Genomic DNA, 6,000 nt, shown 5'->3' with positions numbered 1-6,000 from the left:
ATATATTGTACCCATTTAAAGAGGTATATTTATGGCTTCCATGCTCTGCTGTAGCTGCACAGTGTTAAGCTGTTAGCTTATACTCTAGTTGAAAGATAACAGCTGCAAATCTGGCAGAATTTAAGCTGCCAGTCATTTTGAGAGTTGCATTTGTCTGAATTAAACAGGAACCAGTTATTAAAACTAGACCTTGACATCCAGGAGAGCTTATGATTATGTTTAGATGGCAAATGAGGTCTGACTTCCCCAGAATGACGCAGCAGCCTTGAAGGTATCGGTTGCACTCAGAGGCCACTGAAAGAGAAACAATATTCCAAGTTGTTAATAAAGACATTACTATTTTTGGTCAAACGAAGTTTATTGACTGATGAAAGTTTGCATTTGTCACCTAGAAAGGGTACTGTAAGTGCCTTAAGAGAAGATATGAGTATCATTACACATGTTAGCCACTCATTTAAAAGACATTTTAGTTAGAATGTTGTGATTGTACTGTAGCTAAAATTGAATATATCCAATTCCCTGAGAATGAATAATAATTATGAGATATGATGATATATTCTCAAATATTTTGTCTAGTTAAAACAGTGTTTTCTACCAAAATGGGATAGATAATCTATGCCAATTGAAGAATTTCTGCTTGTCTAAATTAATTTATATATTTGTCTCTTGTGTATCATATCTTATGTGATAGATTTCTAAACAATGTGATGATTTAAAATCATAATGTGGTCTTCATCTCTAGATGTTGCTCAGTAGTAATGGTTTGAATCATAGTATTCTACTAAAAACACATCATAAATTATGATAGGACTGTGGTTATTCATGTGATTTTCCAATGAAATATTGAAATATTCCAATGAATATCATTATCAAAAGTATAGACAGGTATGTATCTATCTTATCAAAGACAGGGAAGACAATTGAAGAAAGGAAAATGAAAGTTAACAGTTTTGGGGCTCAGACTATAAGGAATCTGTCTGCAATGTGGGAGACCCAGGTTCGATCCCTGGGTTGGGAAGTTCCCCTGGAGAAAGGAATGGCACCCCAATCCAGTATTCTTGCCTGGAGGATTCCATGGACAGAGGAGCCTAGCAGGCTACAGTCCATGGGTTCACAAAGAGTCGGACACGACTGAGTGACTAACACTTGTTATGTCTTAGTCAGAAGGAAGGTAGATTATCATAAGCACTTTTTTCATTATTTGAAGTACTCAAAAAAAAAAAAAAAAAGACACAATGGAGCATATCAAAGCAGCAGTTTAGATTACTACTAACAGGTAAATTTAGCTAATAACTTTAGTCCATACCACTCAATGTCTTTGAGAACTGTGGAACCAAATATTTCACAGAGCTGAATTATACTATTAAAACATTCTAACTCTGTGCCTATTTCTGTTCCTCTGCAAATCAGGTTTATTCCATCATCTAGGCAATATGTATTGTGAGAGATATTATCAACATTTAAATCAAGTTTCAAAAATTTTGCTTACTCTTTTAAAGCTGTTAGTGTGCATAGATGAAGATGAATTCAATTATACAGATAATTAATTAAATTCAAACAAGAATTTTTCCTGAAAAATTCAAATTATTTAAACTAATTTGAATTAATTAACTAGATATCTCTTCAAGAAAATTAGAGACACCAAGGGAACATTTCATGCAAAGATTGGCACAATAATGGACAGAAATGGTATGGACCCAGCAGAAGCAGAAGATATTAAAAAGAGGTGGCAAGAATACACAGAAGAACTATACAAAAAAGATCTTAATGACCCAGATAGCCACGATGGTGTGATCACTAACCTAGAGCCAGACATCTTGGGGTCTGAAATCAAGTGGACCTTAAGAACCATCACTATGAACAAAGCTAGTGGAGGTGATGGAATTCCAGCTGAGCTATATCCAACCCAAAAACATGATGCTGTGAAAGTGCTGCACTCAGTATGCCAGCAAATTTGGAAAACTCAGCAGTGGCCACAGGACTGGAAAAAGTCAGTTTTTATTCCAATCCCAAAGAAGGGAAGTGCCAAAGAATGTACAAACTACCACACAATTACACTCATTTCACATGCTAGCAAAGTAATCCTCAAAATTCTCCAAGTTAGTCTTCAACAGTACGTGAACCGAGAACTCCCAGATGTTCAAGCTAGATTTAGAAAATGCAGAGGAACCAGAGGTCAAATTGGAACATCTGTTGGATCATAGAAAAAGCAAGAGAATTCAAGAAAAGTATCTATTTCTGCTTCATTGACTATGCTAAATATTTTGACTGTGTGGATCACAACAAACTAGAAAATTCTTCAAGAGACGGGAATATCAGACCACATTGCTTGCCTCCTGAGAAACCTGTATGCAGGTCGAGAAGCAACAGTTACAACCAGACATGAAACAACAGACTGATTCCAAATTGGGAAAGGGGTACATCAAGGATGTATGTTGTCACCCTGCTTATTTAACTCATATGCATAGTGCATCATGCAAAATGTCAGGATGGATGAAGCACAAGCTGGAATCAAGATGGCTGGGAGAAATATCAATAACCTCAGATATGCAGATAACACCACCCTTATGGCAGAAAGTGAAGAGAAACTAAAGAGCCTCTTGATGAAGGTGAAAGAGGAGAGTGAAAAAGCAGGCTTAAAACTCAGCATCCAAATAACGAAGATCATAGTATCTGATCCCATTGCTTCATGCTAAATAGATGGGGAAACAATATCAACAGTGACAGATTTCACTTCTTGGGCTTCAAAATCACTGCATATGGTGACTTTTCAGCCACAAAATTAAAAGACACTTGCTCTGTGGAAGAAAAGATATGACAAGTTTAGACAGCATATTAAAAAGCAGAGACATTAGTTTGCCAACAAAGTCCATTTAGTCAAGCTGGTTTTTCCAGGAGAGCCAACCCATTAGAAAAGACCCTGATGCTGGGAAAGATCAAAGGCAGAAGGAGAAGGGGATGGCAGAGGACGAGATGGTTGGAGGCATCACTGACTCAATGGACATGACTCTGAGCAAGCTCTGGGAGATGGTGAAGGACAGGGAAGCCTGGTCTGCTGCAGTCCATGGGCTCTCAGACACAACTGAACAACAACATGCTTTTTTCCCAAGTTAACTCAGTAACTTTACATGCAGATACAAATCAGAGTCTAAATCCTTTCATAATAATATGAGTAAACTTACTCCAGTACTTTGGCCACCTCATGAGAAGAGTTGACTCATTGGAAAAGACTCTGATGCTGGGAGGGATTGGGGGCAGGAGGAGAAGGGGACAACCGAGGATGAGATGGCTGGATGGCATCAATGACTCGATGGACATGAGTCTGAGTGAACTCCAGGAGATGGTGATGAACAGGGAGGCCTGATGTGCTGCGATTCATGGGGTCACAAAGAGTCGGACAACTGAGCGACTGAACTGAACTGAACTGAACTGAAACATATCTTATCCTTCTCATTTCACTATGTCTTTCAATCTAAACTATATCCAGTTTCAATTAAAACTTTATACAAAGTAGTGACATCTAAATATTATACATTACAGTTTGGGGAACAATTTCTGAAATTGCATTGTATTTATTAATATATTTTTAAGCATGTAACAACAGGGGGCTGTATAACAATAGTAAAGCTACATAAAGCTATATTGATGACTGTGAATCAGGCATTAAATTTAGATTAAATTGTATACGTAAATACATTCACATAGTATTTGTTTGAATGAACTAAATAAATGGTGAAGTTTAAAATTTTTACTCATTCTAAACAAAGCACTTTATATATGTATTTTGTAATGCAATTCTAAACATGGTAATTAAAATTTCATAAAATATAATACTTCAAATTATAAAGAGAAATTTTATGTCTGATGCCTGAATATTTTATTCTTTTAAATTATAAAATCTTGATATTGTTTGCAATGAAAATTGATTGTCATCTAAATATATTCATATTTTTAAATGCTTATGAAAGAAAATAAGACTACATGTCAGAACAATGTAAATGTTATTGACAAATATTAAATACATATGAAGTTATGAAATGACACAATCTCTTGAGAGACAATGCAATCTATATAATTTAATTTTGGGAAATACTTGCTAAACTTCAGCAGTAAATTGAAAACATTTGAAAAAAGGAACACAATAGTTCAACAAGGTTTATGTTGAAGATTTTTCAAAATTTTATGATTTTTATCATATGTCTACACTAAAGAAATGTTTAAAGTGAAAACAAATGCTTTTCAGTAAACATAGTGTTTATTTGCATGTTTTTGTATATTTATTCCACTAGGATTTACAGATATACAATTTTATTATTCCTATCTTTTTGTATTAACTAATATGCTCATGGTGAAAACACACTTCTGTAGTATGCATGGCATACTTAAGTACAGCCACTTGGGAGAACAGTATGGAGATTCCTTAAAAAATTGCAAATAGAACTACCTTATGACCCAGCAATCCCACTGCTGGGCATATACATTGAGGAAACCAGAAGTGAAAGAGACACGTGTACCCCAATGTACAGGACATGGAAACAACCTAGATGTCCATCAGCAGATGAATGGATAAGAAAGCTGTGGTACATATACACAATGGAGTATTACTCAGCCGTTAAGAAGAATTCATTTGAATCAGTTCTGATGAGATGGATGAAACTGGAGCCGATTATACAGAGTGAAGTAAGCCAGAAAGAAAAACACCAATACAGTATACTAACACATATATATGGAATTTAGAAAGATGGCAATGATGACCCTGTATGCAAAACAGCAAAAAAGACACAGATGTGTATAACGGACTTTTGGACTCTGAGGGAGAGGGAGAGGGTGGGATGATTTGGGAGAATGGAATTGTAACATGTATACTATCATGTAAGAATCGAATCGCCAGTCTATGTCCGACGCAGGATACAGCATGCTTGGGGCTGGTGCGTGGTGATGACCCAGAGAGATGTTATGGGGAGGGAGGTGGGAGGGGGGTTCATGTTTGGGAACGCATGTACACCCATGGGGATTCATGTCAATGTATGGCAAAACCATACAGTATTGTAAAGTAAAATAAAATAAAAATGAAAGACAAAAAAAATAAATAAAATTAGGAATTGTTGATTGTTTTTGTTTTTTAGTCGCTAAGTCATGCCCTACTCTTCCAACCCAGGGTCCTCAGTCTGTGGCATGTTCTAGGCAAGAATACTGGAGTGGGTTGCATTTCCTTCTCCAAGGGATCTTCCCAACCCAGGGATCAAACACATGTCTCCTGCACTGCAGATGATTCTTTACCACTGAGACATTAGGGAAACCAAAATTAGAATAGACATTGGCAAGTTGCCTTTCAGAAGACTATCAATTTACACTCTTATTAACAGTATAAAATAACCCCTGAATTCCTAAACTTTGAAAACTCTAAGATGGTATTTCATTATTGCTTTACTTTGCAGTGTTTTAAAATATAATTTCTATCAACTCAGTTCAGCCGCTCAGTCGTGTCCGACTCTTTGCAACCCCATGACCCACAGCACGCCAGGCTTCCCTGTCCATCACCAACTCCCGGAGTCCAGGAATACACTCAAACCCATGTCCATTGTGTCAGTGATGCCATTCAACCATCTCATCTTCTGTCGTCCCCTTCTCCTCCAGCCCTCAATCTTTCCCAGGGTGTTTTCAAATGAGTCAGCTCTCCGCATCAAGTGACCCAAGTATTGGAGTCTCAGCTTCAACATCAGCCCCTCCAGTGAACACCCAGGACTGATCGCCCTTAGGATGGACTGGTTGGATCTCCTTGCAGTCCAAGGGACTCTCAAAAGTCTTCTCCGACACCACAGTTTTCAAAAGCATCAATTCTTCATCTCTCAGCTTTCTTTCAGAGAAGGCAATGGCAACCCACTCCAGTTATCTTGCTGGAAAAATCCCACGGACAGAGGAGCCTGGTAGGTTGCAGTCCATGGGGTTGTGAAGAGTCTAACATGACTGAGTGACTTCACTTTCACTTTTCACTTTCAT

At 37.3% G+C, this 6,000-nt stretch overlaps 1 long non-coding RNA gene across 1 annotated transcript in view; it reads right to left on the bottom strand.

The window, feature by feature from the left end:
* LOC108637879 overlaps window positions 274-6,000 on the bottom strand; it is a 222,621-nt gene continuing 216,894 nt past the window's right edge. Inside the window, exon 3 of the long non-coding RNA XR_001919392.1 lies at window positions 274-294. This is a non-coding gene — a long non-coding RNA (uncharacterized LOC108637879). The remainder of the gene's footprint in view (window positions 295-6,000) is intronic.

The sequence above is a fragment of the Capra hircus genome, chromosome 17 (genome assembly GCF_001704415.2).
Source record: "Capra hircus breed San Clemente chromosome 17, ASM170441v1, whole genome shotgun sequence".
Lineage (NCBI taxonomy): Eukaryota > Metazoa > Chordata > Mammalia > Artiodactyla > Bovidae > Capra > Capra hircus.
This window is presented reverse-complemented; position numbering and strand designations above follow the sequence as displayed.